The sequence below is a fragment of the Bombina bombina genome, chromosome 2, assembly GCF_027579735.1.
Source record: "Bombina bombina isolate aBomBom1 chromosome 2, aBomBom1.pri, whole genome shotgun sequence".
In the NCBI taxonomy this organism is placed as follows: domain Eukaryota; kingdom Metazoa; phylum Chordata; class Amphibia; order Anura; family Bombinatoridae; genus Bombina; species Bombina bombina.
The window spans coordinates 974,182,214-974,195,511 of record NC_069500.1 but is presented as its reverse complement, the minus strand read 5'-3'; the positions used below and the strand labels follow the sequence as shown (position 1 = coordinate 974,195,511).

Here is a 13,298-nt window from a genome sequence, read left to right as displayed (position 1 = left end):
AGCACAAATAAATGTAAGAACATCGTACTGAGAATGTGAAATATGTGCCATTCTAGCTGTAGTGTATCTGTGATAATACAGTTGAAAAACAAATAATACACTTTCAAGCACTTTAGCTTTTTAGAAAAGTTTGTTTCTCTCATGTTAACTGTTTATTGAAAAAAAAAGCCAGATACGCTCCAGAGTGCTCTGTTCTAATCAGAGCCTCGGGCGCTGCAACCTCCTCTGGGAACCTTACCATGGGTCTCAGCCCACACGTCTTGAAATTCTCTGTCTGGGAAATTATCTATCTATCTATCTATCTATCTATCTATCTATCAAATCTATAATAAATAGATAGATTCATAGATAATTCCCCAGACAGAGAATTTCAAGACGTGCAGGCTGAGACCCATGGTAAGGTTCCCAGAGGCAGTTGCGGCGCCCGAGGCTCTGATTAGAACAGAGCACTCTGGAGCATATCTGCCCTTGGCCGAAATCGGAACATTCTTCGGCTTCTTTTTCAATAAACAGTTTACATGAGAGAAACAAACTTTTCCAACTTTAACTACACGGAATCCGTTAATGTGCACATTACCTAGGTGATTAGAACAGAGCACTCTGGAGCGTATCTGCCCTCGGCCGAAATTGGAACATTCTTCAGCTTCTTTTTTCAATAAATAGTTTACATGAGAGAAATAAACTTTTCCAACTTTAACTACACGGAAGCAGTTAATGTGCACATTACCTAGGTAATGTGCACATTAACTGTTTCTGCACTTTAACTGTAACATATACACATATTAACACATAAATATATATGTATATATGCATATACATATATATTTACAGGAAACACACAGTCCCCATAGACCGCTATGTAAGGCCACTTTTCAGTGTCGTTTTTTTTCTAACACCCCACACCCACACACATTAACCCCTAAAAACTGCTTTGTGTATCTTGATGCTACAATTGTTTTTCTACAAAAAGGGACCTCACACATTATTTGGGGGGCAATTGGGGAACACCTTACAAATTAACCAGAGGTCTGTCCTCTGGTTAATGTTTAGAGCAATAATTGCTACTACAAGCTCACGGTAGCATTAATGACTGGTTATTTATTGTGCGCCCGTAAACAAGCTAATTTGCCCATTTAGGGGTGAGCGATAAATTAGCGCTCCACTTGTAATCTAGCCCAATATGTATATGCTCAGAACAAAATGAAAAAAAATTACAGAAAGTGAGAGAAGACAAGCAAGGCAAGATGCATAAAAAATAGAAAAATGTTTTAGGAGATAGAGAAGAAAGACAGACAGACGACAGAGAGAAAGAGAGAGAGAGAGAGAGAGAGAGAGAGAAACAGTTGTGCCCTATGTATGTTTTATTCTGAATTCTATAAATACAAATCCATCCATGTATTGATTTATTGGGGCCAAATTATCAAGCTCCGAATGAAGTTTGATGCCCCTGTCCTGGAAACAGTAGTTATGAAGCAGCGGTCTAAAGACCGCTGCTCCATAACTTGTCCACTGCCTCTGAGGCTGCGGTCTTCTATCCGCCCAAACCTATATGATTGGGCTGATTGACACCCCCTGCTAGCGACCGATTGGCTGTGAATCTGCAGGGGGCGGCATTGCACAAGCAGTTCACCAGAACTGCTTGTGCAATGATAAATATGCTGTCGGCATTTATCAATGTGCGGCGTACATGATATGCTACATCATATCATGTCCGTCTGCACTTTAGTAAATCAGCCCAATTGTATCTAAGGCATATGTCCACAATATCCCTGTTAACAACTGTTTAAAGGGATAGTAAACCCCAAAATTTTATTTCATGATTTGGATAGAACATCCAATTTTACACAACTTTCTAATTTACTTCTATTGTCAAATTTGCTCCATTCTCTTGTTATCCATTGCTGAAGGAACAGCATTGCACTACTGGCAGCAAGATGAACACATCTAGTTAGCCAATCACAAGAGACAAATGTTTGCAGACACCAATTAGCAGCAGCTCCCACTGGTGTATGATATGTGCGTATTCATTTTTAACAAGGGATACTAAGAAAACAAAGCACATTTGAAAATAGAAGTGAATTTAAAAGTGTATTAAAATTGCATGCTCTATTCGAATCATGCCAATTTAATTTTGACTTTTCTATCCTTTTAAACTCTTTTCCCATAAACAGCTAGTTTATTTATAAGATCGGAACAGCCAATAGAATGCAAGCTCAATACGATTGGCTGATTGGATCAGCCAATCGGATTGAACTTCAATCTGATTGGCTGATTGCATCAGCCAATCAGATTTTTTCTACCTTAATTCCGATTGGCTGATAGAATCCTATCAGCCAATCAGAATTGAAGGGACGCCATCTTGGATGACGTCCCTTAAAGGAACTTTCATTCGTCGTTCAGTCGTCGGTTGAAGAGGATGGCTCCGCGTCGGCACCTTTGAAGATGGCTCCGCTCCGTGGAGACGACTCAAGGTAGGATGATCTTCAGGGGGTTAGCGATAGGTTTTTTAAGGGGTTTTTGGGTGGGTTAGAGTAGGGGTATGTGGGTGGTGGGTTGTAATGTTGGGGGTTATTGTATTTTTATTTTCAGGTAAAAGAGCTGATTACTTTGGGGCAATGCCCCGAAAAAAAGCCCTTTTAAGGGCTGGTAAAAGAGCTGATTACTTTGGTAGTTTAGAATAGGGTAGGGCATTTTTTTATTTTGGGGGGATTTTTTATTTTATTATGGGGCTTTGATTAGGTGTAATTAGTTTAAACTTCTTGTAATTTTTTTTTTTTAATTTAGTGTTTGTTTTTTTTGTATTATAGAATAGTTTATTTTATTGTATTTTAAGTTAGCTAATTGTAGTTCATTTATTTAATTAGTTTAATGATAGTGTAGTGTTAGGTGTATTTGTAACTTAGGTTAGGATTTATATTACAGGTAATTTTGTACTTATTTTAACTAGGTAGCTATTAAATAGTTATTAACTATTTAATAGCTATTGTACCTAGTTAAAATAAATACAAAGTTGCCTGTAAAATAAATATAAATCCTAAAATAGCTACAATGTAATTATTAATTATATTGTAGCTATATTAGGGTTTATTTTTTATTAAGTATTTAGTTTTAAATAGGATTATTTTATTTAATTTTAGGAATATTATTTTGTTCAATTTAATTTAAATTATATTTATGTTAGGGGGTGTTAGGGTTAGAGTTAGGTTTAGGGGTTAATAATTTTATTATAGTCGGCAGATTAGGGGTTAATAATTGTAGGTAGGTGGCGGCGATGTTAGGGAGGGCAGATTAGGGGTTAATACTATTTATTCTAGTGTTTTCGAGGCGGGAGTGCGGCGGTTTAGGGGTTAATACATTTATTATAGTGGCGGCGAGGTCCGGTCGGCAGATTAGGGGTTAATAAGTGTAGGTAAGGTGGCGGTGACGTTGGGGGGTCAGATTAGGGGTTAATAAATATAATATATGGGTCGGCGATGTTAGGGGCAGCAGATTAGGGGTTCATAGGGATAATGTAGGTTGCGGCGGTGTACGGAGCGGCAGATTAGGGGTTAATAATAAAATGCAGTTGTCAGCAATAGCGGGGGCGGCATATTAGGGGTTAATAAGTGTAAGGTTAGGGGTGTTTAGACTCGGGGTTCATGTTAGGGTGTTAGGTGCAGACTTAGAGAGTGTTTCCCCATAGGAAACAATGGGGCTGCGTTAGGAGCTGAACGCTGCTTTTTTGCAGGTGTTATTTTTTTTTTCAGACAGCTCAGCCCTATTGTTTCCACATTTTTCCAGCTTACCGCTACCGTAAGCAACGCTAAATTAGGCTCAACGCTCCCTTTTCTGAGCCTAACGCAGCCCCTCAGACAACTCTAAATACCAGCGTTGTCTTAAGGGTGCGCTAGGAAAAAAAGCAGCGTTAGCTACGCGGGTCTAAACCGACAAAACTCTAAATCTAGCCGAAAGTAATTAAGTCTGCTGGAAAGGAAACTCACTGGGGAGAGCGAAGTTAGCAGGGGGCTCACTATACAATTTAGATACTGCAGACAAATCAAATCAGATTATTCAACTTTCAATGCATAATATCTTATAATTATCTCTATTTTTTATGCATATGATTTTCTATGAGGTTATTAGGTGTTTTTGTCATTTGGCACCTTTTAGATTGTGAGAAAATGCTTATAGAATACACCAGACCTAGATGAAACATTTCAACTGCTCCCATACAATGCCCCTATTCAGCCCACTAGCAGAAGTGGGAAAACTCATTTTACAATATGGAAAATAATACCCTTTTAATTGTGTATTATAAATATAAATTTCAGAGCATTTTTTGCATGAGTTTTGTACTCTCTCGTCTGTGTGCCTTTTCAGTTTAATTTCAAATTAATTTTATTTTTTCTATGAAATATGATTTTTGCAGAAGAATTTTGTTACACTTTTTAATGTGATTCAATAATACATTTTTTTACTGTGCTGGAGTAATTCATTTTTTGTAATAAATATTGTGTAGGCAAAGGTAATAGTTAAAGGGACAGTGTACTCTAAATATTTGCATTAAAACAGATTTCTATAAGCCATATTGAACTCAGGAATATGCATACCAACATTTATAATTTTCAAGGAAGGTATACAGTTTTACCTTTAAATCAGTCCGGGCCACCATCAGGGTGTGAAGCAGTGATTGGCATCAGGGGCTCAATGAGCCAAGGGGGCTCGATCTCCAGGTCGAGCTAACAGTCATTTTCCTAGAGTCTGAGACACATTTTTATTGTGCCAGTGGCAGAGCACCTTAGTGCGCCTGTGTATTATTACAAGCTAAACAGGGGGCCCTGGCCCAAGAGGTGCACTAACAAAGCTATAGAGTCCCATAGCCAAGCTCATGGGACACTTTTTCTAAATTTCTGCATACTGCGCTATTTCGAAGGGGTCCTCTAGTTTTCCTTCCTGGAGTTATTCTGAAGCATTCGATGACTCCAGACTAGCAGTCAGAAGCCATTGTGAAGTTTTCCCACAGGCCAAAATATTTAAATTAGATTAATCTAAAGTCATTCACTGACTGTTCATGCTTGTGAAGTAATCAATAAGGTAATCTTCTAATCATTCTGAAGTCATCACCCAGAATTTTTTACCTTACCTGATGACTTTACAAGCCTGATATCTGATGTGCAAAAGACTTCTAAAGTACTTTGATGATCATCAAATGACTACAGGATGGTCTATAAAGTAATGCTGTTTGTCTTGGGTCCTGGGCCTCACTAAAAGAAGTACATTTTATCCCCCATTTTAGTAGTGGGCCGGGGGACTTTGCAACCATTTTGTTAACTTCAGCAGAGAACTCTACTACAGAGTTCATGGGGGCCTGGGCCCTCCTAGCTTTGGAGGAGGTGTCTGATTCTCCCGGAACAATCCCCTATGGCGACTCCAGACACTCTGCAGACTACTCACTGCAGTTAGGCACTTGATTAATATAATGTCCTGCCCTCAGCGCTCTGTCCAGTAGCAAACCCCACTCAACAAAGGGCAATGGGTGCAACTTCACCAGTGGCACTAATAGAAGTTCCTCCCCTGGCTCTGTCCTTCCAAAGTGATGCATTGAGAGAGACTCACTCCACATTGTGGCTATGGTCATAGGAAAAGAAGAAGGAAGGTAAGGGGTGACTGATCCTCCAGAAATTATACCCCTTAACCACCATGACATACCCTATACATTGCTCGTCAGAAAGGTTTTTTTGCTTATAATAACACTGGCCCCCCTGCAACCTGAGGGACTGTGCTATTATACCCTCCCTATGGGTCAGATTACGAGTGGAGCACTAACAGTTACCCACAAGCAAAAAGGGGTTTATCACGGGTGATTGATTCAAGTTTATCTCTCGTATTGATCGCTTAAGCACAATTGAAGTTAAAATGTGTCGGGATAGCGCAAACTCAGAGCTCTGGTTAACTGTTTTGCAAAACAAAAAAAGTGTCACAAAATACATAAAAAAATGCATTACAAAGTACAGTTGTAAACTGTGGCTCCTCTCAAGCTGGAGTGTGGTTTGCTCAGTACTTGGAATGGCCCCCTGGAGGAGAGCATCGACGGAGGGGATAGTGACTCCCCCATCGTAGCAGTGGAGCGGTCCTGGGGTTCATAAGAGCCCCGCGGAAGTAGCTCATCCTCTGTTCAGTCCCTGCAACCACAAGGCGAAGTTGGTTCCAGGGCTTGCGGTTCCAGAGACTGTGAGGATGAGTGATCTTGCAGAGGACGTGCAGCGGATAGCGGAATCAAGAGGCCTGGCTTGGCTGAAGTCTTACCTGGCTGCGGCACATCTTCCAGGACCAGAACTCATGGCGGCTGATGGCGGGATGACACACGGCAGATCGCAACGGAGGTCCAGGCCTCTGGAGTGGCTGTCCCCAGATGACGGCAGGAGCAGGAGGAGCGGAAGCGGCGCTGGGCATGTGCAGACGGATCCTGAGCCCAGGCGCCAGTCGGTGAGAGGAAGAGGTGGGTCGCAGGAGGCAGCGCATGCGACGGCTGAGGAGGCCACGAGGAAGACACCAGTCGGGAGTAGCAGGACGGCAGGTAAGTCCGGGCGTGGGGAGGGGCTGGGCCTCGATCAAGAAAAGAGTGGGCGGGTGACCGTGGCTGCAGTGAGGAGGCCTACAGCTCCGGGGACCAGCGTTACGGCGGGGGAGGGAGCTCCCCTGGCCGCTTCATCGCTGAGGGAGCAGGGAGGGGAGACAGAAGAGCGGCATGGGTGTGCTCCGGTTAGAGGGAGAGCACGGGGTGGCCAAAGAGGTTTTGAAAAAGGTAGCGGGAAAGGGACTGGGGAACCCAGGATTACAGGGAATGAGACTCCTGGGGGGGGGGGTGCAGGTGAATGAAAGGGGGCAAAATGAAGGGGGAATGGGGGGGGTCCCGCATCTGGGGCGCACAGAAGGATAGTAGGGGAACCTCAGAAGGGGATAGGGAGGTAGTCAGTGAGTAGGCTGGAGGGAAATGACCCTGGGAGAGCAGGAACTAGTGGGGCATTAACAGTGAGAGGGCCACATATTGGGGGAGGGAGAGTTGGTAGCAGTTATGATAGGGGGGGAGTGGGAGGGGTAGACTGTTGGGGAGGGGGAGTGGCACGTCAGGGCAAGTTGTTACTGGGGGGAAGGGGGGGAGTGGTCTAGGCAGGGTTCCTAGAGGAAAGGGGAAGGGAAAAAGGGGGAGGGGGGGTGGTAGAGGAGGATGTGTCATTAGGACGGGGCAGGGCCGTGATAATGTGTCCAATTTGTTTTCTGTAGGTGGTGAGGATGAGCCGGAGGGACAGAGGGGTGGTGGGGCAGATGACTCTGCTGAGGCGACTCGTCAGGACCTGGATGGAGACGCACTGTGGATAGATTACTCATACAGTGATCTGGAATCGGATGATCCTGGTGAGGGACCTTCATCTGGACCGGTGGGCACACGGCAGGTAGGGGACCTGGCCGCCTTAGAGCAGCTGATTAGATCCTTGGGGGCCGGGGGAGGCGGGCGGGAAAGTAGAGGGCGGAGTGTAGAAGGTAGGATAGGGCAGGGGTGTAGGGAAGGGAGTATCAGGAGTGGGGGGGGTGGGGAGCAGGTTAGGGATCTCACTGTCTCCTCTTTGCAGACACGGCCTCGGGGGGAGGACCCCCCGATGTGCCGCAGCCCAAGGAGGTCGGGAGCTGAACGGCGAAGGGCGAAATCCCGGTCGCCCAGGGAGAGAATGCAACGGAGGAGGGAAAGGCGTTCGCCCACATGGGGGAGGCTCGATAGGTCACGTGAGAGGAGCAGTCGAAGGAGGAGATCTCGGTTGCCGTCCCAGAGGAGGCGGACACACAGACCTATAGACAAGGAGACTAGGCCGCAGCCTGAGGCTGGGACAAGGATAGCAGCGGAACCGGTGGAAGTGGCAGGAGCTACGACGGTGCCCGGAAACAGAGGTGAGGGTGCTAGCACTGAAACGGGCGTGGCTGGAGGTGTGCATGGATTAGGTGTGCAAAACGTGATGAGTGGTATGAGGGATCTGCTTACGCAGTTTGAGAGACGTCTGGTGGGGCAGCAGGGGAACGTTGCAGCAGCATGGGGTGTAGGGGGGACAACTGTGGGGGTGAGTCAGGTAGCAGAACCGGTGAGGCAAGGTCTAGGGGGAGCTGCGCCGGTGTCAGGTGGAACTACGGCTACTGGGGGGGTGCTGAAGGTGCCTGAGAACGCGTTGAGGAGGCCCTGTCTATGTTCGATTGGGCCGCTGGGGATCCATCTCACTCAGGAGCTTAAGGAGAAAATATGGAAGAGAGAGTTCTTGGAAATATTTTCTCTATTACCATTAGAACAGGTGCTCGAGATAAAAGAAGATACAAAAGGCGACAAGGAGGAGAAGGAGGAAGACGAAAGGAAGAAGAGATATCGTAAATTGCCAAAAACTCTATCCAATTGGTCCAAGGCATTCTGTATTTTGGCGACGGTGGTGGGTGAGAAATTCCCAGAACAATGCTCTGCGTTGTTCTACTATCATGACGAGATTTCGGGGGCTTATCGAACTTATGGGGGTTTAGCGTGGTGGCGGTACGATGAGCAGTTCCGGCAGTGGATGGCGGTGCGACCGGAGATGCGATGGGACGACAGGGACATGGGGATATGGCTGGAATTAATGACTCCGTTGCGGGGGTCCTTTCGTGGCATCGGAGGATCGGGGGGCAGCGGTACAGCAGCTGGCAATAGTGGGGGGGAGCAGCAGTTGTCATTAGGAAGGGACTCTGCTTCCAGTATAATGAGGGGCAATGTAAGTTCGGGACCGGGTGCAAGTACAAACACGCTTGTTCAGGATGCGAGGGCGCCCACTCGTGGGTGAAGTGTTTCAAGAGAAACGGGGGAGGTGGAAAAGAGGGGGAGGTTGTTGCTAAGGGCCATTACTCCGGTGAAGGTAGGAAAGATGGTTCCTTGGCTAGAACGGTTTGCTAAGGTACGGGGTAGGGCGGGGGATGCGGACCTCTTGCTTACGGGTTTTAGCTCGGGGTTCTGGATTCCGTTTGTGGAGAAGCAAGGGGTTCAAATTCCGGGGAATTTGAAGTCGGCAAAGGAATTGCCGGAAGTGGTTCAGGGAAAAATTGATAAGGAAGTAGCATTGGGGAGAATGGCTGGCCCCTTTTCACACCCACCTTTCAAAAATTTGAGGGTATCCCCGCTTGGGGTCGTTCCCAAAAAGGCGGTTGGGCAATCCACCATTTATCATATCCGAAGGGGTCTTCGGTCAATGGCGACATTGATCCCGCGGTAACGGCAGTGAGGTATGCGTCTTTTGATAAGGCGATAGGGTTGGTGAGGGAGGCTGGCGTTGGCGCATTGATGGGGAAGGTGGATGTGGAGGCTGCCTTTCGGCTTTTACCAGTGCATCCGGTTTGTCATCACTTGTTAGGTTGCTTTTTCGGGGGTTACTTTTATGTGGACCTTTGTCTCCCAATGGGGTGCTCCATATCGTGTGCATACTTCGAGAAGTTCAGCACCTTTGTGGAGTGGGTCGTAAGGCAACGTTCAGGGTTGTCATCAGTCGTCCATTATTTGGACGACTTTCTATTTGTGGGAGCCGCTGAGGCATCGGATTGTGAGAAACTAATGGACCAATTCTTTAAGGTGGCCGATGAATTTGGAATCCCGGTGGCACACGACAAAACTGAGGGTCCGGTCACCACATTGAGTTTTCTGGGAATTGAAATTGATTCCATACGGATGGAATGCCGTCTGCCTATGGACAAGCTTATTGACCTACAAGGGGTCATAGCCGCGGCGCTCAGGAAGCGGAGGCTTTGATTGTGCGAGGTCCAGTCATTGGTGGCCAAGCTAAATTTTGCTTGTAGAATAATCCCAGTGGGGAGGGTTTTCTGTAGGAGGCTCTCTATGGCCATGGCGGGAGCCGTAGGCCCTAAGGCATGGATTGTTTTGGGAACAGACCTGAAGGATGATCTGAGAATTTGGTTATTGTTTTTGGCTGATTTCAACGGGCGGGCTTTGGTCCAAAGTAAAGCGGTAACCAATGAAGAGCTGCACCTGTTTACGGATGCAGCGGGGTCTTTAGGTTTTGGGGCTTACTGCCAAGGGAGCTGGGTGGCCGGAAAATGGCCAGCCAGTTGGGGAGCAAAGGGTTTGACGAAGAATCTGGTCTTTTTGGAGCTGTTTCCACTTTTGGTGGCAGTAAGGGTATGGAAGGATAGACTTCAGGATAGGAAGGTTGTATTCCACTCAGACAACCTGGGGGTAGTATTTGCGGTTAATAAACTGACGTCTTGCTCTCTCCCGGTGGTTCGCCTGCTGAGGCTGTTTGTGCTGGACTGCATGAGGATTTATGTGCTATTTCGCGCTGTGCATGTTCCAGGTTATTTGAATACTGTGGCTGATGCTCTTTCTCGCTTTCAGTGGGCGAGGTTCCGGGAAGTGGCGCCAGGAGCGGAGAAGGAAGGAATCAGTTGTCCACCGAACTTGCTGGAGCTGGAGGCTTGGAGCTAATCAGAGTTGCAAGGGGAGAGTTAGCTCCAGGTACGTGGTGTGCTTATGTTCGAACATGGAGGCAATGGTTGGAGGTTCTGACAGATGGGGCATAGTGGCGTCTAGGGAAGGTTGGATCCGGGGCTTAACGTTGTGGATTGGGGAATGGGGTGAGAGAGGGCTCTCTAGGGCGTCGGTGAGGAGGAATATGGCAGCTTTGAGGTTTTTGTTTAGACTGTTGGGATGGGAAGACTTAACGAAGTTGTTTCTTATCCAGTTGGCGGTGAAAGGGATCTGTAAGAAAAAAGTGGCGAAGGACAGCCGTCGCCCTATTGGTTTTCAGCTCCTGCTGAGGATTTTAGCGGAGTTGGAGGCGGTGTGTACCTCGAGGTTTGAGGTCGTATTATTCAGGGCGGCTTTCACGACAGCATTCTTTGGGGCTTTCCGGGTATCGAAATTGGTTGGAGCAAATAGAAGAGATGTGGGGGGCCTACAGGCCAGGGATGTGTCAATTAGGGACAAAGTAGTCTGGATTTGGCTTCGGGGGTCCAAGACAGACCAGGAAGGGCGGGGTAGGTTGATAAAGCTGGGGGAGGCTCAAGGGGCAGGATGCCCGGTAGCCAACGTTAAAGCATTTTTGGAGATCCGGCCGGATGCTCATTTGCCGTTGTTTGTTCACAGTGATGGCTTGAGTTTATCTCGCTTTCAATTTTTGCTGGTGCTTCGGAGGGCATTAAGGGGCTTGGGGTTCAAGGCAGAGGAATTTGGGACGCATTCCTTCCGGATTGGGGCTGCCACTGAAGCTGCCAGTTTAGGGCTGGGGGAGAGTGTGATTAAGCGTATTGGTGGTTGGAAGTCTGGATGTTTCCGTTTATATGTTAGACCAGACCTGGTGGCTTAGTATGTTCTTTGTTTTATAGGTCCTATACAATGTTGGATAGTGGGCCATTCCTATATATATTGGGCCCGGAAGGCAGCAGCGGTGATGGACGAAGGTGCCCAGTTGAAGTTTCAGGAGGAGACAGTGTTTTTACGTTGGCTTGGGGTTAGAGGTTTAAGGTGGGACCAAGTTCTTAGGAAGGTGGTAGACCATGCTAGGTTGTTTCAGCCCCCAGATATTTTAGTCATCCACGCCGGGGGCAATGATTTGGGCTTTTCGTCCCAAAAAGACTTGATTGATAAGATTAGGAAGGATTTGGGGAGATTGAGGGAATTATTCCCTTGGTTAGTAATTGTTTGGTCGGACATTGAACCCCGATCGGTGTGGCGGGTGGCATGGGATTTCAGGAAGTTGGAGGCCTCTAGAAAAAAGGTTAACAGAACAATAACCAGTTTGGTGGGCAGAATGGGGGGGTTTGGCATTCGCCACGTAGAAATTGAAGGGGAGACAGGTCGTTGTTTTTTCTTGAAAGATGGGGTACACCTCAATGAGGTGGGCTTGCACCTCTTTAATTTTAACATCAAAGAAGGGGTGCAAAAGGCCTTAGCCCGGGTGGGGGTGGCTCGTCGGTGACGAGCTGTGGCGGGGGGTGCCTGTTTTTTCAGTAGGTTAGGTAAATGGGTACCTCCCTAAAGAGGCAGGAGAGAGTTTGGGGAGATGTACCTGGTGATATACCAGTGGAAGGTACAGCTCTGTGGGCAAGCAACCCAGGTTATAGGGTTTATTGTGTTAATGAGTTAAAGTATTTGTTTAATATGTTATATTTTATAAAAGATTTAATAAATGCGGGCTACGGCCTTTACACCCACTTGTGTGTCTAGTATCATTGAAGCGGAACGTATGCATAGTATGGGGTCAAGGGAAATCTGTCATTAGTGAGGATACTGAATAGCTTAAATGAACAGAGACTTGTTCTATAGACAATTGATTTAAATTAATAACATTGACCTCTCCTTTTTTCACTGTTTACTCCAAAGTTAGCATACAATAAGTTGGGCAAGCATTTAATCACGATATAGGCATCATTTTAATGGAACATAGCATTTATATGTAGAATGTTGGTATTTTATTAATACACCAAAAAAATATATGTATATTCAGTGAAGTAGATAGAGGTCAGCTTACCTGACAAATGAACTCTATTGGATCAGCTACTTTCTTAAGCAGGAGCTCAATCTCTCCAACTGCTGTGTAGTATTCAATCACTGCAGTGGCATGAATGGTATCTCCACTGTATATATTAACATTAACTAGTCCAGCTGGAAAATCTTCTAAAACAAATGAAATATAAATATATATTTTGAGTACATATAATTACAAACACATTTACTAGAGTGTTTTTGTTTGTTTTTTTATTTACTTTTTTGCTGTGTTTTTCAAACTGCTTGGCTTCTAAGGCTTATTAAATAGGGTTGAATATGTCTAAATATATTTTTAACAAATTCAGCAGTTTTTGATCTTCCACATAACACATTAAACTTAAAATGTCAAGCTTTAGTATCTGGGAATTATTCAGTATCCCACTATATTTTCAGTAACACTATAAAATGTTTACAATTTACTTTATATCATTTACAGCTACGAAAGTATAGAAACTCTAATGTTAGGTATAAGCCACATTTTCTCATAGTGGCTGGATGTATCTACGCAGAATGCCTTGTTCTATATTAATCTATATCTATACAACGGTAGAAAACCCTTTATTTAAACTGCTTGGGATCGGAAAAGGTTTGGATTTCTGATTAGTTCGGAATTTGGAATATTTGCATCTGTAACAGTTTGGAGAGGGGATGGAACCAAATGTATATAATAATATCTTAAGTCATTTAGGCAATAATTACATGCTGTAAAATGACTTATACATGCAGCCTAAAGGTAGCTTTATATAATTTTTAATAA

At 45.4% G+C, this 13,298-nt stretch overlaps 1 protein-coding gene across 1 annotated transcript in view; it reads right to left on the bottom strand.

Moving 5' to 3' along the window:
- Positions 1-13,298, bottom strand: part of LOC128649929 (B-cell scaffold protein with ankyrin repeats-like) — an 896,039-nt gene that overhangs the window by 856,150 nt on the left and 26,591 nt on the right. The window contains exon 2 of the mRNA XM_053703492.1: positions 12,525-12,670. The gene's annotated coding sequence lies outside the window, so the exon portion shown is untranslated. The remainder of the gene's footprint in view (positions 1-12,524; positions 12,671-13,298) is intronic.